The sequence below is a fragment of the Lygodium microphyllum genome, chromosome 11, assembly GCF_053477565.2.
Source record: "Lygodium microphyllum isolate KBCC chromosome 11, Lygodium_microphyllum_v1.1.10, whole genome shotgun sequence".
NCBI classification, from domain to species: Eukaryota; Viridiplantae; Streptophyta; class Polypodiopsida; order Schizaeales; family Lygodiaceae; genus Lygodium; species Lygodium microphyllum.
In genome coordinates, this window is record NC_141145.1 from 35,426,441 (window position 1) to 35,453,627 (window position 27,187).

Here is a 27,187-nt window from a genome sequence, read left to right on the forward strand (position 1 = left end):
CTGTCTACTAGAAGATGCATAATTCTCTTGTTGCAATTTCCCATTCATGATGTCATTCTGCTTTTTATAGCAGTCTTTAGCCATATGACCCATTTTACCACAGTAGTAGCATTCAACATTGTTGTTTGCATTTTGGCCTCTTTGCCATCCACCACGACCTCTTTGGCTCCCCCTGCCTCTAGAGTTACCACGTCCTCCTCCATAGGACTGGTTTTCTTGAGTTTGCTGCATATTCTGATTTCTATCACGGCCTCCAAATCGGCCTCCTCTACCTCTACCTCTACCTCTTCCAGTATTTGAGTAGAAGACAATTTCTTTTGAAGTTCTTCCTGAAGAAGATGCACCACCATTTCTTTGCTCCTCAGAAATTAGAAGAGCAATCAACTCCTCAAAATCAGGAAATCTTTCACGAACTGAAATGGATGTCCAAAACTGTGCATAATCCTTTCCTAGACCATTCAAGGTCACAGAAACTAAATCATCATCTTCCACTGGTGACCCAATGGAAGCAAGTGCATCTGCAATCTTCTTCACCTTCATGTGGTAGTCATTGATGCTCATACTTTCTCTTTGCACATTATGCAACTCTTGCTTGAGCTGCATTTTCCTGGCTTGCGTATTTGTGCTATACATTTTTGACAAAGTATCCCATGCCTCCTTTGGCGTGCTTGCATCCTGAATATGCACAATCATAGAGTCTGAAATACCGATAGATAGCCAATACATAACTTTCCTGGCTCTCTCATGCCATGCTTTGAATTCCTGCATTTGCTGTTAATTGGGAACATCAGGAAGAACTAGTTCTTCTTCATTTCCTGCAACAAATTCCCAATATTCTTTTCCCATAAGGAAATTTGTCATTCTAAACTTCCATGCTTGGAAGTTGTTCTTATCAAGCTTTTTAGTGACAATCTGTGAAAGAGAATCAGACGCCATTACAGAACACTGCAAAAAATTCTGTCACTGCAAAGAACACAGCTTCAACCTCACAAGGGAAAATATGCAAAACTGACGAAAGTGGTATTTAACCACACAGTCACTTCCTAGTGGCGATTTTGCATCAACAGGCAATAAGGATGATTCTGTAACTCCCAATGTCTCTGCGCACAGGCATACGATGCAATTTCTATAGTAACTTTTCATCGACCTGTAGAACAGTATGGCTGCACAGCATAAAACTGGGCCTTTTTCTGAGTGCATGCAGAAAACTTCCGCCTCCAAAATAGGCCCCGAAATGGCCTCAAATCAAAAAAACAGGGTCGCTAAGGGCTAAAGCCCTTGCCCGTAGCATATACTGCCCTCTTGCTTCACCGTGAAGGGCGTCTCAACCTGAGACAATGCACTCTTGCAATTTTCGGCTGTGCTACCTACAGAGATAAAATGAAAGCAACACTGCTCCTCTTACCAGAACACCGCAAGCTTGGCTTGCTTTCTTGAGCTCCTTACCATGAACAAGGCTCTGATACCATGTCAAGATTGTGGGAGAGAAGGAAGGAGTCTCACTTGTAGCTTTCTTGCTTGCACAATGGGGGAATACACACAAAGGTGGAGGCTGAAAACAGTTTTCCTCTTCTTAGTTGTGTAAGCCAAAAAGAAGTCAAGTATAAAGAAATAGAAGAACCCTATATATGGGTCTCAAACCAAACTCAACTAACTAAGGTGGCATACTAACTGAGCCACGAACTAGAGTAGATAAGGATAGCTATCATGTAGCTATTATTCATGGGTGGTGTACCAACTGCATCTGCAACTGACAAGTCGGTGACATAAATGCACAACGGTCACCCTGGCATATCACGAGTGGAGCTCGATATCTCAACACGGAGTCCAAGACATGAAGTCCCAGGGTTTAGGTTAGGTATGTCTTAGGGAGATCTGAGTAGTCATTGCCTCCTATAAAGATATTACCATACATCAAAAGACCTGTTTTAGAAGGGAGTTCTAGTGACCTTGTTTTGCTAGCCTGCTAGGCAGCCGTTCTAGGAGTTCTTGTTAGTTGTGCGGCAGTTAGAGAAGCCTGCTGAAAAGAAAAATGATGCTGATAGAGGAAGAAAAACCTTGAATATCCCAAAGGTAAATAAATAGATACAAAGGTGTGTAAAAAGGGGTTCTGACCCCCTATTAAAATAGAAAAGGAAAAGAAAGGAAAATTTATAAGCAGTTGATCATCGCCTGGTGGAGGCCTGGTAGGTTCCTGGGGACGCAGACCCGAGGCCAATGCCTTGTCTTCCTAGGCGTGGCATCTTGCTGAAAAATAAGAAATTAAGGAAGGTTGGAGCGAAAATAAAAGTGAGCGTTAGAAAAGGATTAAGTGTCGCCTTGCGAGGGCTTGGTAGGTTCTTGGATACCCAGACACGACCTGAGGCCGATGCCCTATTCTCCTTGGGTCACTACGCTCAGCTCCCTCCTTTTTACATGACCGATTATGGAGAAATAAAAACCCTAAAAGAAGAAATGTGCTAAAAGAAAATACTTCTTGATCAGGCTATAGGAGTCCTCGCCTAGTAGGAGCTCCTGGTTGTGTTGTCCTTAGTTAGGTAGGTAGTTCAGACCACCACTTAGGGTGACCTCTTTGATAGTTCTTTTTAGTTTGGCGGTGTTGGAGCAATTGGTTAGTGACTAGCTTGGGACCTTTTATCGGATTATGCTAGGCCTACTCCTTGTGGATTTCATGCCTTGGTTTTGTCAGGGGGTAGGGTGAGCATTGTGCTGTGGTTTAGTATGTATCTGTTTTGTATCGGCTTAATGCTTCCTTTGATTTTTTTGTGCAGATCTATGTGGGATTCGACAGGCTGAGTCACCCTATCCCGTGCCTAAAATTTTCCAAAAAATCTAGAATTTAGGGGAAAAATATTTAACATCGAAGGTTGCGGCTCCAGCTAGGACGATTTTAAGCACCAAGTGAAATATGACTCTTAACAGGCACCCGAGCGACACTTGTTGATTTTTGATAAATTTTCAGACTGCCGTGCGGGTTGTCAGGAGTTGCCAGTCAACGCAGGATGTAAAGCTAGACGCCCAAAAAATTTACAGCACTTGAATCGGAGCCAGGACGGGAAAATGGCCAACAAATGGGTAAGATTTGAAAAGGTGGACTTGTTTTTGGCCAAAAGGGATAGTGACCTTTGGGAGCTTGATCCCCCCCCCCCCCCCAAAAAGTTTTAACCACCAAGAAGATCAAAAAGCGTGACATTTCGTGGAGAGGAGGACGTGAAGAACTGCGCCGAAAATTGCGCTTCAATCCATGGAGATCATGATGCCTGCCTGCAAACAACCTACCCAACTAACAATTGGGGGCAACTACTCCTTCCTTGCTGATCATTTCGCTTGTCTTCGCCCGAGAAATGGTGGCCTGAATGCAGAGATAGAAATCTAGTCTTTCTCTCTCCTTCCTCTCTCTCCCCTAAGGGGCTGTTCTTGTGTGCAAGAGGAAAATGAAGAATGGTGAAGGAAAGCTTGTCTAATTGGGACCGGATTGCTTCTGGATCGATGAAGACATGAATATTGCTGATTGTGAAGATGTTGGACATTGAATGTGGGCTGACCCAAAGTCCCGCACCAAAACCGAGATCCCGAAACAAAGAGCCTAAGTGGTAATTCAATTTTTATGAAGAAAAAATGAGTTTTTATGCTATTTGATTGATGAAACATTTTTCCCATGGGCTGAATATGCATCATGATGTTGTTTTCTATGATTTTCAACAGTTTATAATCTGAAAATCAGGAAATCATAAGTGATATGGCTGAAATCAATGTTATAAAACCCGAAAAACACGCATTTAAGGGGTAAAAATGGGGTTTTTGCAAAATAAATGGGAAATATAAGACATAACACCTACAAAACCTGAAGTTTTGCTGTCAAGGAACCTAAGGGCCACAGCCCACAATCAATCTTAATTTTTGGTCAATTTTTATTGAGAAAAATAGAGGAAAAATACCAAAAAATGGTGAAAAATGGATTTTAAATGGGAGAAAATTAGGAGACGGTAAAAGGAAAATTCCAGAAAATTACATGTGTATTTTTGTAGCGCATAATGAAGGTAGAGCATGAGGTTGGCCTCAGTTTACCCTCATTTCTATGTTTCCATTCATGTTTATCGGTTTTTTTGTAAGAAAATACACATAAAATGACTCTTTCACCTATCAACAACGAATGCAAAACATTAAACGGTAGGGTGAGAGGAGAGGTTGAGCGTCAGAATATAAATTAAAATCTGGTTTATGTGTTGCATCATGCCTATAGGACATTGTTTTAAAATAAAGGGAAGGGCAGCATGAGCGTAAGGCTCGGTGTCTTTTCTCTTTGCAGTACATAAACGTTAGCATGGAAATCATGAAAAGATTGGTTTTGCACGATGCACAATGCTGATTTTCTTCTATTTGTGCACTAAACTGTTCACATTATGCACTATGCATAGTTCATGGTATCAATGGAAAAGCTCTTGGACTACATAGCAATTGTTTTCTTAGGAATTTGACCAACAATTGAGAGCGTGAGGTTATTCCTTGCTGTAGGATAGAGGGTTGGTTTCCTAAGGGATTGTTAAGTAAGGACACATGGTATATCTCTTGGAAATACGAGTAATATAAAAGAGAGGAGTTTGTGTTCGATTGCTTTATATGTTGAGCAACGCATCAAGGGGCTAATCCCTACAATGTAGGAGAGCTGCAGTGGGGCCGCGGTGTTTCTACCGAGAGGTTGCCTCCATGTATGTGATCGTGGCATTGCCAATGTGTATCGGTTCTCCCTCTGAGGAGGAGTTTATAGAAAGGGAAACGTTGGACTACAAAATGATGAAACTATAAACGCATGAATTAGGCTTTAGGGCAGTTTGTCCTTTAGCATTAGATTGACGCTCTTGGTCTGCGAGGCCGTGAGGGTGTTTGTGTGTCATGAGCATGAGGTCCGGCTAGTGCCATAGCCAGTGCCGGCCCATTTCAGGTCCCATCAATAGCTTTCTATTATCAGTGGGATACTATCGAAGATTTATCAATGCACTAGCAAAGAGGACGTTGCCATTGATGAATCTATTGTCTTTTAAATGTCTATTTGTTTGGAGTGACCCATGTCAAGTATCCTTTGAGGATGTAAAGCAAGAAATAGCAAAATCACCTGTCCCTAAAAGCAACCAAAAGGGGCGAGGTCTTCTATATATTTTCAATAGCCACAATACATAGCATCAGCTGCTGCTATTGTTTAGCTGAGATTTGGGAGAAAAAGTGGTATCATCCAATTGTATTTGGTAGATGTAAATTGGGAATATCCAATATTAAATATATCTACATGGAGAATATGTGCCTTAGGATGGTATTTGCAACAAAGAAATTTAATCATTACATCCTTTATGAAAAGGTAATATTTTATATGAAGACAGAGAGGTTGAGGCTATTGACGAATAAGCTATAGCTGCCTGACCGTCTAGCAAAATGGTTGATAATTTACAGGAGTTTGTTGACTATGAAATTAGGAGTAAGCCACCAAATTCGCAAGGCATCATTGAATGTATTGTGGATTTTAGGGAGTTGAAGGAAGTCTTAGCTAAAGATAGGGATCTCGAGGATCTATTCAAAATTGATATAGCCTCCATCCCATCCTGCTATACTACCATAATGCACTATCTATCTACATGGAGAGGCTAGAGTTGCTTTATTGAAGTCTAAAAAGAGAAAAATTAGGCAACAAGCCTTGAAATTTGCCTTGATGGATATCGTTGATTTGTCCTACCTGATGAGATCTCATTTATCTTGGAGGAGTGCCATGGCTCTGCTTGTGGAGGGTACTTTGCTAGATACTTGACTGCACAGAAAGCTTTGAGAGCTGAATGTTGGTGGGTTGTCCATTTTTCAAGATGCCTTTGTGTATATCAAGAGTTGTGATAGAAGTCAAAGACATAATAGTAGGAGAATAGGAAGCGCCCCCACTGACTCCTATCATGGATATACTACTGTTCGAGAAGTGGGGCATCAATTTCATTGGATCTATATATCCTTCATCGACTACACTAAAGCATTATATCATTGTGATGACAGACTACTTTACAAAGTGGTCTAAAGATCAAGCTATGATGAAGGGCAATGCCAAGGAAATAGCTAGTTTTATCATGGAACAAATTATCTACCATTTTGGTCCATTGAAGAGTTAGTGTTTGATCGTGGGACACCCTTTCTGAACAAGGTCATAGAATCCTTGATGAATGCTCTAAAAATTAAACACAATAAAACTACCATTTATAATCCCCAAGTGAATGGAAAAGGAGAGAGTACCAACAAATAGCTTGTGGAAATTTTATCCAACACAATATCCGAGGGTAAGGTGATTGTGATAAGAAATTCCATGTGGCTATCTGGGATTATAACACGACATTCAAAAGAGCAATAGGCCACATCCCATTCAAGTTGGCATATAGGAAGGAGTGTGTCTTACCTTTGGAAATTGACTTACCCACTACAAGGTTTGCTCTAAATCATTCATTGGGTGAGGTAGAAGCATTGCAAGAAAGGTTCACTTTCCTTGCGCATATTGATGAAATACAATTGTAGGCTCTATTACATCAAGAGGTAGGGGAGAAGAGGATGAAAGAACTCCATGACATTCGAGCTAAAAGATATAAATTTGTGAAGGGTCAGTTGTGCTATATTATGATGCTCGTTGCAAGTTATTCCCTAGAAAGCTAGAACCTAAATGGGATGGTTCTTATCAGATCGTTCGAATAGAAAAGAATGGCTCTACAACCCTTTTAGTAGATTTGCAAGGGCTAGAGTTAAAAAATAATCTAAACTTTAATAAGTTGAAGCCTTACTATGTGTAAGGGCTGATGTTAAAACCTGGTGCCTTTGTAGGTCCTCGAGGATCTAGCTTAAACTGCAGTAGGTGCCAAGGCATTCGGATGGACAAAATCATTCCTTATCTTGAACATATGTATTTACAGCAATGTTACCACCAAGGTCAAGTGAACTGTGGAGTAAAGTTTATCATATCACTGAGTGGCAAGATAGATCTTTTACTTGGGATATTAATGTCTATTGTCACCATTATCATAGGGTTCTTGTTACTATCCCTATTGAGTTTGGCGAGGAAGGAGGTATTTTACTTGTTATACATCCTCTCTCTCAGCTCAATTTTGACTATCATAAGTATGCGTAGGTTGATCGATATGGAATGGCCTATCAATGAAGAATGGGTTTATACTTTATATTTTGACGGAGCTTCTCAAGGGCCTACTAAAATCATGTGAGTATCGAGATGGTTATTAAAGACCTCCGAAATAGAATTGCTATGAAAATGGAAGTATATTTAGGAAACTCTTTTACCAATAATATGGCAGAATACAAGGCCTTAATCATGGGGTTGAATATAGTGCAACGTGGTGTATCTACTATTTATTAGTGAATGGCAACTCACAACTAGTGATCAACCAATTGAATGGGATGTATAGTGTGAGGGATTCCATTTTGCGAATGTACCATTATACATCTTTGAATATGTTGTATATTTCTGAGACAATGACTTGCTAGTTGATTCCTCGATAGTGGAATTGCTTTGCGGATTCCCTGGTCAATTATGCTTTTGTTGAAGATGTTTTTTGAACCATGGTCCTGAGAGGCTCTTACATTTGCCTTTAGGTATTAGCCCAAGACTACTATGGGGACTTCTTGCTGACACGCCCTATTTTGGCTGTTGATGGCTAGTTTGGGTTATGGGTTAGGTAGCACCTGATCACCTTTCTATTTTGTTGTGGATGCATAGGATCATTCAACGTCATATTTATCAGACACCCCTTGCCATTTATGTAGGAGGTTGGCCAAGAATTTGATGCACTTAGGATAGGGCCTGAGCAGCCTATATCCTTGGCTTGTTTTCAATAGTAAGCTGCTGAATGATGGAATTTTTGGTTTTATCCCACTAGGCCAAGAGGGTCATTTCTATTGAATGTAATACTTGATTCTCATTAGCCTAAGAGGGCCCTTTGTTCTTGTAGAGAAATGTTTTATCTCATTAGGCCAAGAGGGCCATTTGGTTTTTTAGTGTGGGTGTAGTTAATGGGTTTTGTTTGAGTGCTACACTAAACAAATTTGACGGAGCCTAGAGGGAGCCTCTTACTGCGTAGACACTTCTTGTGGTCAAGTCTAGGTGATATCCTTACTTTATGAGTTTTTCCCTTTATGTTGAATGGTTATGTGTATGTGGGGATTTTTATTTTGTTGGGAATTGGCATTCAAGGCATGAAGTATGAGGGTTAGGTTAGATGTATCTGGGAGGTCCAAGCAGTTCTATGCCTCTCATAAAGACATTGTCGGGCACTCTAAGAACTATTTTAGAAAAAATTCCTAGTGATCTTATTTTTGCTACTGTTAGGCAATTGTTTCTAGGAGTTTCTATTAGTTGTGAGGCAATTAGAGAAGCCTACATAGATAAAAAGAAAAAAATTATGAGTATATTTGAAATATTAAAAAATAAAATAAATATATAGAGGTGTGTAAAAAGGAGTTCTAAACCTCTAAACTAGAAAAAAGAAAGAAAAAGAAAAAAAATTAAAGAGTAGCTAATCATCACCTTGTGAAGGCCTGGTAGGTTCCTAGGGACAAGCCACTGATGCATTGTTTTCCTTGGGGTGATGTCTAGCTAGAAAAAATAAATAAGGATGGTTGGAGTGAAAATAAAAGTGAGATGAAGAGAAAGGATTTAGTGTTGCCTTGCAAGAGCTTGGTAGGTTTTTGGGTACCGAAGACAAGCTGACCTAAGGTTGATATCTTGTTCTCGTTAGGTCACAATACACTTAGCTCTCATCTTTTTATATGTCGAGTATCAAATCCTGAAGTTTTAAAAAGTGATGAATCAAAAGTATTTGAAAATGAAAGATCAGGCTATAGGATTCCTCGCCTAGTAGGAGTTCCTGGTCTCGGTTATCCTAGGGTAGATATGTAGTTCAGACCACCACTCATGGTGACTTCTTTAATAGTTCTTTTTAGCTAGTCTTTGTCAAAGTAGTTGCTTAAGCAACTAGCCTCGAATTTCTGTCAAATAATACTTGGCCTATCACTTGTGGATCTTCATATCTTTCTTTTGTCAAGGGGTAGGGTGAGAGCTGTTCTTGTGCTTTGTTGAGTATTTTGTTTTGTGCCAACTTGATGCTTTTTATGGTTGTTTTTTGTATAGGTCAGTTCATGGATTCAACGGGTTGAGTCATCCTATCCCATTGGTACCAATGAGAGGTAGATTTTGAGGCCCATTTTTTGAGCGTAAAAGTGGCCCGGGAGGCTTAAACGAGCAATTTTATATGGAAAAATAAAACAAGCATGGATCAATGAGCCAAAGTTTTCTTTTAAAAAACTTGATGCCAGATTTCTAATGCAAGTTTGCATTCATCGATCGAAATCCATTTGCCCCCCCCCCCCATTTAATTCTTGCAAGGTTTCACATTATAAAGTGGCTATTGGATTTGAGAGCCAAAAATACATGATGAAGGCCACATGGGGCACAAATTTTTTTACGCCTCCTCAAATCCATCAATTTTTTGATTTTACAATAATTGGAGATAAAAGAAATGTTCTAGGGGCTAAGATAGAGAAAATTTTCACTCCGTATCACCATAGACTGCATGCAAAATGGTGCATTGAATCAAAATCTCTAATTTCAATCTTTCTCTCTCATCTCTGCACCTTGTTCCAATGGCTTAATCTATGTGAGAGAGGGGTGGGATGAAGCAATAGATTTTGGACACGTGATGATGCTGAAATGTTATGGAGTACCAACCATGGAAGAGTGTTAACAACTTCTCAACTTTTAAATATGTGTAGATTCATATTAATTAAACATGTAAGTGCTCATTTTTATCATTTTATGATAAATCTTTTGTGCAAAATTTAAAAAATGATTTCAAGTGATTGAATATGATTTCTAGTGCTCGAAAAATTTGAATTCTTAGTTGGTCCTTGTTGTTCGTATAATTAAAATGAAAATCAAGAATACTTGCAATGCAAGAATTGTAAAATTTTGGAAACATTGAGGGTTTTATGTGTTTTCATGGTTCTTTTTTGTATTCACATGGGTCATATGAAGTGTAATGTTGTATCTTGGTTTATGCAAGCTCTATATGTTTGGAAATTGAAAAAATTATTAATAAATAATAAGATAAATCTAGAAAGAAAGATTTGATTTGGAAAAATAGATTTTATGCACCATAAAATTATGAATGTGTCTGTGAATGTATAATGGGGCTAGGGCATGAGTTTTAGCTTCAATATATCCCCATTTTTATGTTAAAGTTATTATTTATTACTTTTTATATATAAAAAACACATTAAAAAATATTATTTACACCTTCGAACAAATGCAAAACCATAAATGATAGGAAGAAAGGATTATGAAGAGCTAATAATCCATTGAAATTTAAATTTATGCATATCTTGATATATATGATTTTTTTGTTTTAAGTCTTTAAAGAAGAGCAGTAGCACGAATTCCTTTGGTGCTGCCTTAGCAATGATGCACTATGTTAGAATGAAGTTATGAAAAGAATTGTTTCTGCACAATTCACGGTGTTTGATCCATAAGTTTACATGTTTGTGCACTTCAAGGCATTCATTTTTATATTGCATTACACATACATAATATTTTAAAAAAAATCCTAGATGCATTGTACTTGATTGATACAATTATTGACTTGCATTGAGAGCACAGGGAGTCCCATGCTATAGGATAGTACATTCATTCCCTTTGGGGCCTAATTTGGTAAGGATTGAATTATCTCCTAGAACAAATATAAAGAGAGACCTATGTTTCACATGTGCTATATATTTGGATGGCTCATCTAGGGGCCAATCATTGAGGTGTAAGAGAGCCATAGTGGGACTGTAGCAATCTATTGGGGGTGCTCCTTGTGTATGTGATATGAGGTGTTAGACACTGATATGTTTGGGAACTCCAATTGCTTGGACTTGGGAAGGGATTGGTTGGACTATGAATAGTTTGAATGCATTTCTAAGTTAAATCAATGTGTGTAGCCTCCACACGCTCTTGGCTATGAGATCATGGGGTGTTTTGGTTGAGCATATAGAGGCCCTTGATTGGAGCCTTAACACCGGCATCAGGCTCATTTTTTGGTCATCTTGACATTTATACAACTAGGTTAGAGCACTAGGTACTTGTTATAGTCATATATTATGGATTTATGAAGTGGTGATGGTTGGATACAATGCTTGAACAATAAGCCATTCAAATCTAGTACTAGTACTAGAATGGATTTATGAAGTGGTGATGGTTGGATATAGCACTTGAATAGTAAGCCATTCAAATGCAGTACCACAACTAGAATGGATTTCTCCATCATGCTCAACTCTAAAGAACTATTAAGGTTGCTACCAAATGATTTCTCCATCGCTCCATCTTCTATTTTCCTCTTAGTATTGAAAACACTTGTGAATCTATCTTATATCTTGCTCATGAATTGAAAGATTAGTAAAGATCACAATGGATTGGATAGTTGAACTCACATCATCACTTATATTATGCACAACATAAGACTTCAATATTTAGAAACTAACTTAATATTTCTCTTTTAAATAATTCTTTCAAGTTATATATGTAAGCAAAACTACATATAGTATGATACATCATGACAATAAAAATCTATAATCTAATTGAGCTGGGCCAAATTATTGATCTCAATTAAATTCTCTTTTGAGATAGACTCCAAATTTCAATATTAGCCACAACATTTGAACCTTGTACAAACATAGCAGCATCCATTTTAGGCAAGCTTACATCAAGAGTAAACAATGTGTTAGCACATTTCCCTTTTGCAATCAACTGCAATCATTTTTTAGATTTTTTACATAACAACCATTGGATGTAAACTAAACCTGCAATCCGTTGTCGTATTGCTGCGCATTCGAGGTGTGAAAACCACCCAAAAGTTGTGTGTGTGATTTGATACTTTGTACATACTTAGTTGTTATGTTTGCTCTTTCATTCTATGCTGAAGATGGAGAAAAACAGGGAGTTTTTGATAGATTGGTAACTTGAGATGCAATCTCATGGGCTACACTTATTTCAAGATATGCCGATTATGGGCTTTGTGAGGAAGTACTAAACTAATTCCAAGAGATGCAAGTCGAAGTACATTGGTGAATATGTATGCCAAATGTGGGAGCTTGCTTGATGTTTAGCACACCTCAGAATGGTGCAATACAGCTGGTAGGAGCATCAAGACAGGCTTGATTGCGAGTGTCATTGTATCACAGTGGACTTGGGCAGCTACTATTTTGCAAAGCTCTAATGTTGCATGGGAGTATGGTGTCAATGGCCCTTTCTGGTATGCGAGTGAGACGACAATTCAGGTGCTCCTTTTTGGAGTACTTGCCATTGAAATCAAATGGAAGGCATCATCAGCACATCAGTTGGTGAGATTGTGCGTGAGAGGTGGAGTTTTTCGGTACACATTGTTGTTGTTGGTGTTTGTTTTGCCCACTTCGCCGAGACGGATACGCATAGTAGTAGCATGTTTCAGCTTCTATAGGCCTCATCGTCTTGATTGCTTTGGTGGACCCTCCCCCCAAGACAAGTAATAGTGCTACTTCAGGTGGCAGTACAGCACTGTTTAATCTACCTTGAAGGGGCAAGTTGTGTACATGTTATGCCAACCTTTGACTAGAGATTGTGCTATTCTTGTCGCTCTCCATTTATATTTGCTAAAGATGGAGGCTGCTTTTGGATAGGCACAATCTGCGTGTGTATGAAAAAAGAAAAGTGTGGCTAAAAAAAAGTGGGGGGGAACTTTTTCTAGTTCAAGGGAGCGGAAGAGAAAGAAAGCACGGGGAAGGAAACGCAGAAGTACAGGGGAGAATAGTGTGGTGTATTGGGGAAAGTAAGAGGATGGCGGCATTTGGGCGGCACAGTGCTTGTGAAAGAGGAAAGAAGGAGGATGGGAGGCCATCGCATTGTATTGGGAGGAGGATCGACTGTTGTCAAGCGACAGAGGGGAATCGACTGGGGAAATGATGAAGAAACCTGCAACTTCGAAGGATATTGAATGTAATTGATGCTGGAGCTTCAATGGGGTACCAGGAAAATCAATTTGTAGCTGAGAGTTCATCCGCATAGAGTGTACCTGCCGCCCCGTAACTGAAATAATTCATCCGCTTAGAGTATACCTGCCGCCCCTTTGAATTCAATAACCCATAAATAATCAAAACTCGATTCACTTGAAGATTTTCGATGACGACAGATTGAATATGATCATTCATGACAACGAGATTGAACTCGGATGGAGGATTGTCTGGATTCTGTTGATCGTCATTTTGCTCAGGCCCTGTTGTGCCGATAATGTGTTCATGGCGGACTCTGGGATGCAAACAACCTGTAGAATGTCGATCTCGACAACAATGTCCTGGAGCTAAAAGCTACTTCAAAGCTCACCTCAAGATACAGTGGCTTGCGCTAAAAAGATTAATTAGACAACAGTGATTTACCTTCTGCCAGCGCTCCTTAATCTCATCAACTACAAAGCTGTGATTTTTGTCAGATAAGTTTGGTCGATCCGCTTCTCTGAGCACTATCATATCATCAGAAATTGAAACAGAGTAACGCTTACATTGACCTTCTAGGACCAAGCACATTATAACCGAGTTTCTGACAAGGCAATTGGCGTACAACTCGGTGTACTCTCTTGGGGTTGTTGGTGAGCAGAAAACAAAGTCGAGACAACATTCAATGCAGGAATTAAGAACATTGGGTCTTACACCAAATCTATTGGCTTGTCGTAGTGCATAGACGCTTGAAAAATCTACCACAGAGAAGCTTTCATGGTTTTGTCATGTTCTGATCCACTATACAATGCTCTAGAAATTTGCTCATAGTCGAAGCCAACCCTGGACATAGTAGCCAATGCTGATTCTGTTCACCCAGAACTATGGCAGAGAAGAAATACACTTAGTTGTTTTAATTGACAAAGCTCTCTACTTGCATAAGAGTAAAAGCAAAATCCAGCTGCCTTATCGTACTTTCAAGATTGACTTTCAACATTGGACAGACAATAAAGGACAATTTGAATCCATAAACTTCTGAGTCAGTTGCATGGTCATATTTGTAAGTCATATGCCATCTGCAGCTATGCTTATAAATTCTTGCTGGTCTCTGGCAAGCATGTAAAGAAGTTCAGATTTATGATGCATCTGAAGCAACAGCTTTGCTATGGTAACCAGTACTGGGCAGCTCTGACTGAATCTTGAAGTTCTCAACCATTAAAGAAAGACAAAAAGGGAAAAATAAACAAACTTGTGTTAATCTTTCTTTCATGCTGGAACGAATACTTGTCTTTATTTCGTCAAGAGAAGCTTGCATGTGTTTTTTTTCTCATACTGATATGTAAGAAGGAGCTTCGAAGATCCATATGATCATTATAGCAGAAGGATCTACAAATGCTGCAGAATTAAATCGAGTGGCCTAAAACCAGTGGATTAATTACATTGGAATTCATCTTATATTTTGTAAACATCTTGGGAGTAATACAATTGTTACTTGGCCTTATTTCCTCATCTTGCTTATTCATCTGTTTGATCTTTTATCCTGAAATTTATCAAGGTCTTCTGAAGACGCGACTTTGCTTTCATAAACCCTTCGACACCGTGTTCTACCATTTGACCAACATAGAAAATAGATTTTTTGTAATATTTGATACATGCAACACATTGGCCAAGTACTTAGTTTTGTTGTCTAGCATACGTAAAGGAACAAAACATGTGTAATCGGATGAGCTATATCATCCCCTATCTCCACATAGCTTAGTGTGACTGTATCATCCTCTGTGTCCACATAGCTCAAAGACTCTAGACTACATATCTCTCTAAACCACTCTCCATGAGAAGTCATGTTGTTAGAGACACCTAAATCTATATACCATACATAATTCTTTGATGAACCATTGACAGTCATAGTGTTCATAAAGTGCTGCATAACAAACAACCATTCACTTCTATCATCATTGTTTTTTATATACTAGATATATAGTTACCATTCTGCCTTATTCTATTTCTAATTTCTACTTTTTTTAAAAGGAAATTTTTAGAAATATGGCTCTTATGACCACAACACTAGCATTTTAAGTTATAACTAGAAATTTGTAGCCTACCAGAATCTGCAACTTGTTCTCTTTGGGGTCCCCTTCCTTGGAATTATCCTTCTCTATTGTGCTATGTATCATAACCTTGACCACGACCACCACCTTGGCCACCTCTACAATGACCTCTACCTTTGCTGGTATAGTAAAAAATATGTTTAGACTCATTCTTGCTTTGAGAAGAAGAGGAATCCAAGCTAAGGTTCTTCCCCTCAAGTATCAGCATAGAAATCAAGTCTGCAAAACCAAGGATATCATTCCTCGTATTCATAGATGATATGAAGCTCTTGTATTCATCTCCAAGTCCATCTATCATGACACAACAAAGATCATGGTTGTGACTTTGGGGGTTGTAGCTTGAGCCACAAATAAAGAACCACCATATGGATATAAGAATTTTCAAGGGAGCCACTCCCTTCTCATCATTGGTCCACTTATGATTCGATCCCCTCTCTTGATTTTCTTGCAACCACAATGGACCAAGGGACATTGTCATAGGTGGGAGTTGATTGCTTATATTATTTAACTACAGTATACCTAGAATTTGGTGTCATGACCACTTGTAGATCTAGAATGGAGGTCGAAATAACCTCATATGGCAAAAATCACAGCGGGGAATCCCTTATGGACTAATCTATAGTACATATATTGTTATTCTTACTCATGAAGTTTCACTACAATTAAAGATTGTAGCCTTGCTAACCTTAAGAGACTCCTATGACTATAACCTAAGGCAAATCACACAAGGAAGAGCTTCTTACTTATTTCTTGCTTACTTACTTTCATGCTCCAATGCCTTCACCTTAGCCTTCAATCAAGCTTTGCACAATCGGGAAATTTCTAGTATCATGAAAACAAACAAGAGGAAAGAGAGGTGAAGAGACTAAGAGAACACACACAAAAGCAATGGAGACTTGAGCACACCAAGAGATAGGGCTGAAATCTTCTTCTTCTTCTTCTTCTTTCTTCTTCTTCCACACAAAAGAAATAACTCTACAACATGATAAAAGACTAATATGAAAGTACTACAACATATGTATATACGGGGTTACTAAGTGTGAACTTGCTAGGAGAGAAGAGGTGGCGCAATAAATGTGCCATAACCAAGGATGGACTACATGGGTGTAGTCTAGCTATAGAATCATTGGCGTTTTCACCCATTTTTGTGAGAGCTAGATCCACCTTAAACCAGTCAAAATTTTTCTTCTAGTGAATGATGTCAGTGTGCTTTGGCATAGCCTAAGAGTCCTACCAAGCACAAGAACAATTTTGGAACATGGTGGTCACAATTTGAAAGGCATACAATGTTGGACGAAAAATGAATTTTGAAGAGATGGATTTGACATAGATATATAGTGACATCTCAAAGAAAGTTGAGCATGAGTGCATGTCAAAGTCAATATTCATTGTGTTTTGAAAAAAAAACATAATTAAAAATTTTGTGATGTTTTACCTTAGTTTTTTAAAAATCTAAGGCTATTAAGCTTGAATTTTTAGAAAAAATCTTAAATGAAAAAATGAAAAACGCAAAAGGTCGAGAGGTATAAAAGAGAAGGTGGTTGCCATGAATAAAGGGGAGGAACGAGGAACGAGGAACGAGGAACGAGGAACGAGGAACGAGGAACGAGGAACGAGGAACGAGGAATGAGGGATGACTATTGAACACGTTTCTTGTCAAGATAGGGAGCAAGTCAATCGATGTGACTAGTTGTTACAAGGTGGGAGTGGTTATGATCTTGGGGCTTAATATTAGGAGGATGAGAAGCCTGTAGCAATCTATGAGTTCATGATCTTCCTCAATACTTTTCATGCTATTAGGAGGATCCTTATCCATAGTGATCTTCCTCAATATTAGGCGGATGAGAGGATCATGTTATGGCTATAATGATTATCTAAATTGATGGTGAGCCTTTCTAAGTAAAGTAGATCCAGTTGTATGATAATAGGGGGGGAACAACAAAGAAGGATGGTGACTACTTCAAGTTTTTTGGGAGGCCATAAACCTAGATAGATTTCTCCATCATTGTCTTCCAATTTAAAACTTCATTGCTGACCATTATCAGCCTATCATCAATTATCAGTACTCTATTCTCAACAATGTCCTATTGACCATTATCGTCTTTGCATCACTCTTATTTCTCATCACTTACAGGCTTGCCTCTTGGTTCTAGAATGACAAGAGTGCATGCTTGTCCTTCTCATTGAGGGATGGTGTTGACAGTGCGAAAGTGGCTCCTAGGCATGAAAGCATTTCTAGTCGTGCATATGAAAGAATAAAAATTTGCATGTTTATAGAATTGAGGGTCGATGGAGTACTTGTAGTGCAATCAGTAGGGAGGATTTGCTACTATTTGGGAGTTTCTATTGGATCGTTGACATGATAAAGAGAGCACACATGTCAAGTTATGAAGGATGAGGTGCTCAACTTTGGAGAGTTTGAAGACTAGGTTGCATACATAGCCTTGCATTTACTTATTATTGACTCATCACCTTATTAACAAAGGGATGGCTACCACTCATTGTTCTAGATTTTGGAACATTATTTTATGCATCTTGTCGAGAAGATCTTTCTCTTCAAGATGAGTGAGTTCTTAGTTATCTTTTGATTTGTTTCTCACAAGTTGAAAAAGGTTATTTTGGAGTTTTTTGTATTTGTTATTGCTAGTGTGATGGAATATTTTTATAATAAAAGTTTCTCAAAATTTATATTGCTCCTTAGAGACTACCCCATTGAGTGAGGTTTATGATTTTAGTTGGGTGGCTAGATAGTGGCATAGGGAAACAATTATTCAATTTTTGGGTCATTTTGTATCTTGGAAGTAGCTACGCAGAGAGCATGTTCCATATTTCAAGATATAAGAGGCTAGTATCAAGCCACTAACTAGTACCAACACTCCTTTTCTCTTGCATTTTTGGGTTCTGAGAAGGGTTTATCTTTGATGATTGCTTGTGAAACATCCTTTTTGGTGCCCTCAGTGAGGAGTGTTGAGACAGTGGTTTGGTATTATTCTTTGATAGTTATTGGTCACATGGATTGCGGATTTCCATGGGAGACTGGATGAAGATGTTAATGCTCGAGTTTGTGGAGCACCACATGCAAGGATGTTATATTGTGGATGATGAAGATATGATGGATTTTTATTTGTAAGGATTCAAAGACTATGTGAGAGTAGATTTTAAGGTTGAATGAGTGCAAAAGAAGCTAGAGACTTGTAAAATAGTTATTTTTGGTGCAAAATGAAACGGTTATTGATCAAAAAGCTTGACTTTTCCTAGATGCATTTCGATGCCAGGAATCCAATGAAAGTATTCGTTTGTCGTTTGACCCCCCATTTAATGGCCAGTGCAAGGTTTGGCATTATGAACCAACCACTAGATTCAAAAGCTAGATAGCATCTGACAGAGGCGAGGATGATAGATTTTGATGCCAAAAAGCTGCTCATCTAGTCAGATTGAGATTTCAAGGCCGTTTGCCCCTCCAACCAAGTTGAAACCACTTAAGTACATGTGTGAATATGGAAAGTTAAATAGGTTTGCCAATGGCAATGTTCTTTCTACCAATGCATTGAGAAATCTTTGATAATATCCCATTTATCATAGAAATTTGTGTACCTTTTTTGGAGTGCGTGGCGGGCTCATAGTGACTATGATCTTTATTTTTTCAAGGTCAGTTGCAATACTAGTTGAACTAATCACATGGCCTAGTAACAACCGATAGGGCACCCAAGAGACACACTTTTGTGGGTTAAGAGGAATGTAGAACTATTTGCAATGCTCAAAAAATTTCTTAAAACAATCAATTTTCTATCCCTTATGGTGGCTGCTCCCAAATCATCGATAAAAACTTTTAACTCCTCTAGGGATGTCACCAAAATTCTTAGTAGATGTTCGTTACCAAGAACAAGGCATATTACATAACCCAAAGGCCATAACATGATACAAAAAGGTATCAAAGATAGTGATAAACATTGTTGTTAACTTATTATCCTCTACAATAGACATTTGGTCATATCTAGCAAAGTAATCCATAAATGAATAGATTTCTCTACCCACTAATTGATCTAAAATCTAATCAATGAATGATTAATAACCCCAAATCGAGATGGCCCTAGGTCAAGATGGCAGGGAGAGGAAGAAAAAAAGCAGATAAACATGGAAAAAGAGCAAAGACACGCAGGCGACCTCCAAAACCAAGCCAGGTCAAAAAAGCGCAATTTTAAATGAAGGGCGCCTCAAAAAACTTGGAAAACTCTTGTAAAAGAGTGCGAGGATCCCTCTTGTGCCAATTGTAAAATACTAGACGGGTGTAGGCTAGAGACATAAGGCTAGAAGAGGGAAATGGAAAAAAGGACCTTGCCACAATGGCCGGTCATGTAAAAAAGGGATGGGTGCCCATGGGATTTTAGGGTTTGTATATATAAAGTTCAAAAAGCGAATGAGAGATCATTCTTTTGGTGTGTGGCAACAAGAGTCTTCTTCTTCTTCTCTCCTTCTCATCTTCTTGCTTGTGTGTGCTCTTGAGAGAGGGAGTGTGAGAGTGTGAGGGAGTGAGTGTATGAGAGTGAGGAATCAAGAGGGTGAAGCTCTTCACCATCTCCTCTTCTCTTCTTCTCTTCTCTTCTCTCTTCTTGCGTGCGTGGCTATGGAGGATGGAGCTTGGAGTTTCAAGAATCACGTGGTGGGAGGACTTGCTCAAGATGTTGTGCCAAACACACATAGAATGCACAAGGAGAAGCTCACTCAAGAGACAAGAAGAGAGATGGAGGCCAAAACGTTTTCTTGCTGGTTTCTTCTTCTTCTTCCACACTCTTTTCAATGTACACTAAGTATAGATAAGATACAACATAAAGGAAAGTGGCCTATTAAGTCAAACAATGCATAACCGACTACACTAGTCGACTGGCACTATAACTATGCCAGCTGTAGATAGGTGTAACAACCTGAATATAATAAGTAATGAGTTAGTGGCCATGTGAGAGTCATAATGACCACCGACATGCTAAGTGTAGATGTGTGAACCCATCTAACCAGGCGGTCCATCATCAATGTCTACATGTGTTGAGCTTGTCATCTCAACACTCCCCCTCAAGCTCAACTGCATCTCTGCAACTCCAAGTAAGCTTCGAAAATTTTGAAGCTTCTCTGTACTTAATGCCTTCGTGAATATGTCAGCTATTTGATCCTGTGTGCTGACATACACCAAGTCAATCTCACCTGCTAGTACATTCTCTCTCACAAAGTGGTAGTGTACCTCAATATATTTTGTCCTGGCATGGAACACAAGGTTCCTAGCCAACTGTATACTGCTCATGTTGTCACAATAAATGACAATTGGACCTTCCACCTGCACATCGAAATCAACCATTAATTTTTGTAGCCATACTACCTCACATGCTGCAACAACAGCACCTCTATACTCAGCCTTTGTACTCGACAAAGCAATTGTAGATTGCTTTTTGCTGCTCTAAGCAGCTGCTGCACTACCAAGAGAGAACATATATCCACTGATAGATCTTCTATTAGACATACTACCAGCCCAATTTGTATCTGTATATCCAAACATCTGTACATTTGTACTTGCCTCATAGAAAAGTTCATAATGTAATGTGGACTTCACATATCTCAATATGCGTCTGACTGCATCCAAATGTGGCTTTCTAGGTACTTGCATAAACTGACTCACAAGACCAATAGCGTAGCTCAAGTTTGGCCTTGTAATGGTCATGTAGATCAAACTCCCCACTATCCTCCTGAACATAGTAGGGTCTTCTATCTCATCCCCAACATTAGCACTCAACTTTACATTCTGCTCCAATGGGACTGAAAGTGGTTTGCATGCTGTTATACCATACTTGGACAACATATCCACAAGGACAAGCCCCGCCACTCTGAGCCCCTCTAGGTCTTGATCCTTGGAGGCACTCTAGAATGAGCCCCTCAAGTCTTTGGGACAGCCATATACTATCATCACATCTGATCACCTCAATGCCAAGGAATTACCTTAGCTCACCTAAATCCTTCATCTCAAACTTCTTCTTCAAAAAATCCTTGACTTCAGCAATCCCACTATCACTATCACCTGTAATAATCAAGTCATCCACATAGATGACTATGATGACCAAACTTGCATCTCCCTTTCTCACATAAAGTGAGTGATCAGCATCAGAAACATAAAAGCTAATATTGACAAGATATTCTCCGATCTATGCTCTAGGTGCTTGCTTGAGCCCATAGAGCGCCTTCTTCAACCTACACACATACGTGGGATGCTCTAAATCTTCATAGCCTGCTGGTTGATCCATAAACACTTCTTCCTGCAAATCACCATGCAAGAAGGCATTATTCACATCAATTTGCTGCAACCTCCAACATTTGCTTTGGCTATTGCCAAAGCAATCATACATCTTACAGTTGCCATCCTAGCAACTAGACTGAAGGTTTCTTCATAATCTATGCCATATGTCTGGGCATAGCCTTTTGCAACCAACCTAGCTTTGTACCTACTAATATAACCATCTGCATTGTGCTTAATCTTATAAACCCACTTACATCCAATGGCTTTCTTGCCCTTCGGCAATGATACTAGATCCCAAGTCTTATTGGCCTCTAATGCAACCATCTCCTCATCATTGCTGCATCCCAATGACCATGACAAACAGTCTCCTCAAAACATGTGGGTTCAACATCCTCAACTAGTTTCACCATATAAGCATAATGGTGAGTTGCATAACCTTCAAAACCAAATCTTTTAATAGGGTATCTGACCCTGCTAGATCTGCATACCACCAGATCACTCACTGGAGCCTTTACATTACTATGAGCTCTCTGTACACTTGATGTCCTGATAGAAGGAATACCAAGCTCATCATCTAAGCTCTCTGAGCCACTCGAGTCTCCATCAAGAACTGCATCAATGCCATCTGACACTTTATTCTTTCCTTTGTCTTTACCTATAGTGCTACTAGATGCACTTGAAGATGTAGAGGTACTCCTTAGTCTCCCAGACCAAGGACTACCAAATGATGTCTCTGGTCCACTAAGAGTTCGTGATTATTGCTTTTCAGCCTGCACATGAGTGTCATGATCATCATCATCATCCAATGCATCACCACTAGATGCATACCAACTACTCATTTCATCAAAGATGACATCCCTGCTCACTCTGAACTTACATGTGACAGGGTTATAACAGCCATACCCTTTCTACTCTAAAGAGTATCCAATATAAACACATTTTTCTGCCTTTGGATCAAGCTTCTTCCATAGCTCATCTGGCACATGAACGTATGCAACACAGCCAAATACCTTCAAGTGCGATACATCAGGCTTCTTGCCAGTAAAGCATTCTTCAGGAGTCATCCCATGAACTACAGCTATGGGAGTTCTGTTCATAATATAAACATCAGTATGAATAGCCTCAGACAAAAAATGCTTAGGCATATTCTTTTTAGCCATCAAGGCACGTGCAACTTCTGTAATATGCATGTTTTTCCTTTTTGCAACCCCATTTTGCTGTGGGGTATATCTGCATGTGAACTGTTTCTTTATCCCATGAGACCTCAGAAAATCACTGAACTCATTCGAGAGGTACTCTCCCCCTCCATCTGACCTGAAACACTTTACTTTCAACCCTATTTCTCTTTCAACTGCAGCCTTGAAAGTTCTAAAGTGCTCAAACGCTACATTCTTTTCCTTCATAAAATATACCCACAGCTTTCTAGAACAATCATCAATGAATGTGACAAAGTATGTACTGCCTCCAAGAGATACATTTTGTGTAGGCTCCCAAATTTCTGTATGCACAACATCAAGGATATTTATGCTTACATCTCTGTCATGTGAAAAGGGTTATCTTGCCTGCTTACCAAACTGACATGCTTCGCATACTTTATGAAATTCTACAACTCTAAATGTAGGCAAACCTACCCTTTGGACTGCATTTATTTCAGCCTTTGTACATTTGCATATCCAATGCATTTGTGCCAAATTTCAATATCTGCAACAATACCTTTTTCTTTAGCATACATAGCAGCATTCATAGTAGGAATTCCAGCATCCAGAGTAAACATACGTCCAACTCTACTTCCCTTTGCAACTAACCTGCACTTGTCATTGAAGTCTTCTACAAAGCAGCCCTTTGCATTAAATCTGACTTGCAGCCCTTGCTCTACCATCTGACCCGACTGACACCAAGTTCTTTGTAATAGATGGCACATGTAATACATTTGAAAGACTCTTTGTCTTACCATCATGCAAGGACAAGGGAACTTTTCCAATATGTGAAATTGGGTGGCATGAATCGTCACACGTCTGCACATAACCTGCATTTTGCAAATCTTGCATCTCTCCAAACCATTCTGCATGGCTGGTCATATGATTGGATGCACCTGAATCAACATACCAAACATCATCATGTGTTCCCTTTCCTATAATAGCATTTAGCATATGCTGCATAACAAACAGACGTTCATTTTTGTCTTCATTCTATCGTGAAGACGATGCATAGTTTCCTTACTGCAACTTACCACTATGAATATAATCTTTCTTAGCATAACATTGGGCTGAAATATGACCTGTTTTGCCACAGTAGTGACACACAATATCAGAGTTGTTAGAATGTCTATTCTGCCATCCACCTCTTTCTCTAAAGCTCCCCCTACCTCTAAAGTTACCACGACCTCCTGAAACCTGCATATCGCCAAATTGCTAATTCAATCTGTTTTGCTGGTTGTCACTACCACGTCCTGTACCACGGCCTCTTGAAGAGAACTTGCCACGTCCCCTTCCTGAAGTGGAGTAGAAAGCTTAGACCTATTCACCACTTCTTTCAGATGTCTCACTCTGCATGTTGATCTCTTCAATGATCATAAGGGAGACCAACTCATCAAAATCTGGAAATGGCTTTCTGACATATACGGAAGTTACAAAAGACTTCCAAGACTTTTCATTGTTAAGTCCACCCAATGTAGACGACACCAAATCATCATCATCGGGCATTGCATCAATTGCTGCCAAGGCATCTGTAATGCTCCTTACCTTCAGTGCCATACTCATTGATAGACACCTTCCCTTTCTTCAGTGTATTCAACTCTTGCTTGAGTTGAATCTTTCATGCCTTTGTATTTATGGAAAACGTACTTTCAAGTATGGTCCAAGTTGCATATGAATTCTCTGCATTTCTAATATGTCCCAGCATATTATTGTCAATTACTGTAGACAGCCAATACATAACCTTTTTGTCTTTTGCATTCCATTTCTTCCGTACCTTTGTCTCTTCTACAATTGGAGGATCACTCACCTCCGGCTCCTTTTCTTCACCTGAAACAAACTCATAGAGGCCTTTTCCAATAAGGAAGTTCGTGACACAAAACTTCCATGAAGGGTAGTTGTTCTTGTCGAGCTTCTCAATGATGGGGTTTCCAATGTTCTCTACCATTATAACAAAACTAATACCAAACAACAAGCAAATCTTTTGCAACCCTCGACCTGTAGTGCATAGTAATACACCAAACAGTCTTTTTCACTGTCTGCTCAACAATACATGCAATCTGCAACTAGTTTGCAGCAGATAAACCTTGTGTTTATTTGCTGATAAACACTTTTAAACTTACAGATCTGAAATTTGTAACCTGTGCACCCACTTTCGGTCAATATAGTCGAAGTCACAGTGTACCCTGAAACTGCTGTTCGCAACCTTGGAGCTCTAAAACAGGGCTTGAAACGGCCTTAAATGCCCAAAATAACTGCGGGGAAAACCCTAAAGGGCTTATCTGCAAAATACACAACACTCTTCGCGCACACCGAATCTCACTGTAATCTGAGATTTTTGCTCTGCCCTGCTTGCAGTGCCTCCACAAGCACTATCCAAGAAAGAGAGTGGAAGAATGGGAGAGCTTCTTACCCGTTGCTTGCTTGCTCAAACCTTGCTTCTTCTCCTTCACTTCAGCCTTTGAAATCAGCCTCTCTCAGTGGCATGGCTCTAATACCATGTCAAGAATCGCGTGGTGGGGGGACTTGCTCAAGATGCTGCGCCGAACACACAGAATACACAAGGACAAGCTCACTCAAGAGACAAGAAGAGAGATGGAGGCCAAAACGTTTTCTTGTTGGTTTCTTCTTCTTCTTCCACACGCTTTTCAATGTACACTAAGTATAGATAAGATACAACATAAAGGAAAGTGGCCTACTAAGTCAAACAATGCATAACTGACTACACTAGTCGACTGGAGCTATAAGTATGCCAGCTGTAGATAGGTGTAACAACCTGAATATAATAACTAATGAGTTAGTGGCCATGTGAGAGTCATAATGACCATCGACATGCTAAGTGTAGACGTGTGGACCCATCTAACCAAGCGGTCCATCATCAATGTCCGCATGTGTTGAGCTTGTCATCTCAACATGGAGGTGGAGGAGGCTTGAGGAACCAGCCCCGAGAAATCTGGATGCTTTTCATGGAGCTAGTGAAGTGTGTGAGAGAGGAGGAAAATCATATCGATACCAAGGTAAGCTCACTACACTCGTAGGATTGACGGCGTGTCAGCTAGGTGAGAGATAGCCATTAGAGCTTGCTTGAAACGCTTGAAACAATAAGCGGTCTGTGGGTCTTGGTGGTTGAGCGAGAGCTCCCACATTTTGGTTCCGTTTGCCGGGACTAATGGATTCAAGCTTGAGCACTTGCGCACCTCATATCAAGCATCGAAGTAAGGGATTCATCCCCAAAACGGAGCTTGAGGTGTTTTTGATCTTCAAAATAAGTAAGTATTTTGGGTTATTTTGTTTTTTTGATGATTGGGAAACATGGAGAAATCATTTCAGTGTTTTGCTTTTGATTCTTGTTGCATTTAGAGTAGGTTAGGATTAGGAAATCGCACCGGAGAAGGGTAGGGTTTACTGTTGCAAAACAGGGCAAAAATCATGCAAAAAATGGCAAAAAGCTCGCTTGTAATGCCTAAGATCTCTGCAAGTGAGTGATTGGGGGCACCAACACCATACCCGAGAAGGGGTATAAGAGCCAAGAGGCCAAGGGAGAGCTCATTTGTGACCATTTCACAGAGAGAGAGAGAGAGAGAGAGAGAGAGCTATTGCCCGATTCGATCCGATCGCACCAACAACGAGCCCACCACTCTATCCAGGTATATGAATCCCTTCCCTTACCCCCTCAGGTAGGATCTGGAGGTTTGTGCCTGATACGATTGAGTAAATCATAAGGAACGATCGAAATCAAACTCGCGTTGTCGACGTGCGCCACGCTAGGACCGTCCAAACAGTCACTTCTGGGCCGAGTCCCAGAATCGGCCCTCGACCCTATTTCATTCGGCCCACTCAGCCCAAACCCTAATTGGCCCACTCGGCCCAAATCTACTCGGGCCGTCCGAGTCTACCATTCGGACTGTGGACCAATTCGGCCCTCTGCCATGTGTCAAACTCGACCCTCAGCCCACTTCCCTCGGTCCGTCCGAGCGATCTTGTCCGAATTGACCACTCGGCCCGTCCGAGCCAATCTATCCGACTGACTTCATCGAGTCCGCGCCTCGGCCATCTGAGCCCACCCTATCCAAGTCCCAAATTCGGTCCTCGGCCCATGCACCTCGGCCTGTCCGAGTGACCCACTCGGACCCTGCAATTCGGACCAGTTGGACCGAGTGTAGATTTTTATCAAATTTTCAAAAATTTGACCTGACACGGCTAGAACTCAGTAGTGCAAACTGTCAAAAGGCCTTAGGATGCTCAGAACTTAATTCTGGCACATAGAATAGGCAAAATTGTAGGGTGCAACCTCTTAGCAGCTAGAAGTAGATGGTTGTGAGACCCACAGGCCTAGACGAAAACCGCTGAGTTGTAAAGCCTGATTGGACAAAAAACGAACGAGGCAACATATTAGGGAAACCCTAAACCCTGCCAAGATGGCTAGAAAATTGACCAACAAGCCTATTAGGCCCGAAACAATGCGAGAGTGCGTAAGACGCCTAGAAATTGGTTGCTGCACTTACCCTGAATTTCCGCACTTGAAGTACACTTAAGGAAACTGAAAGCCTGATTGAGCACAAGTGCACAGGAAAAGACACACA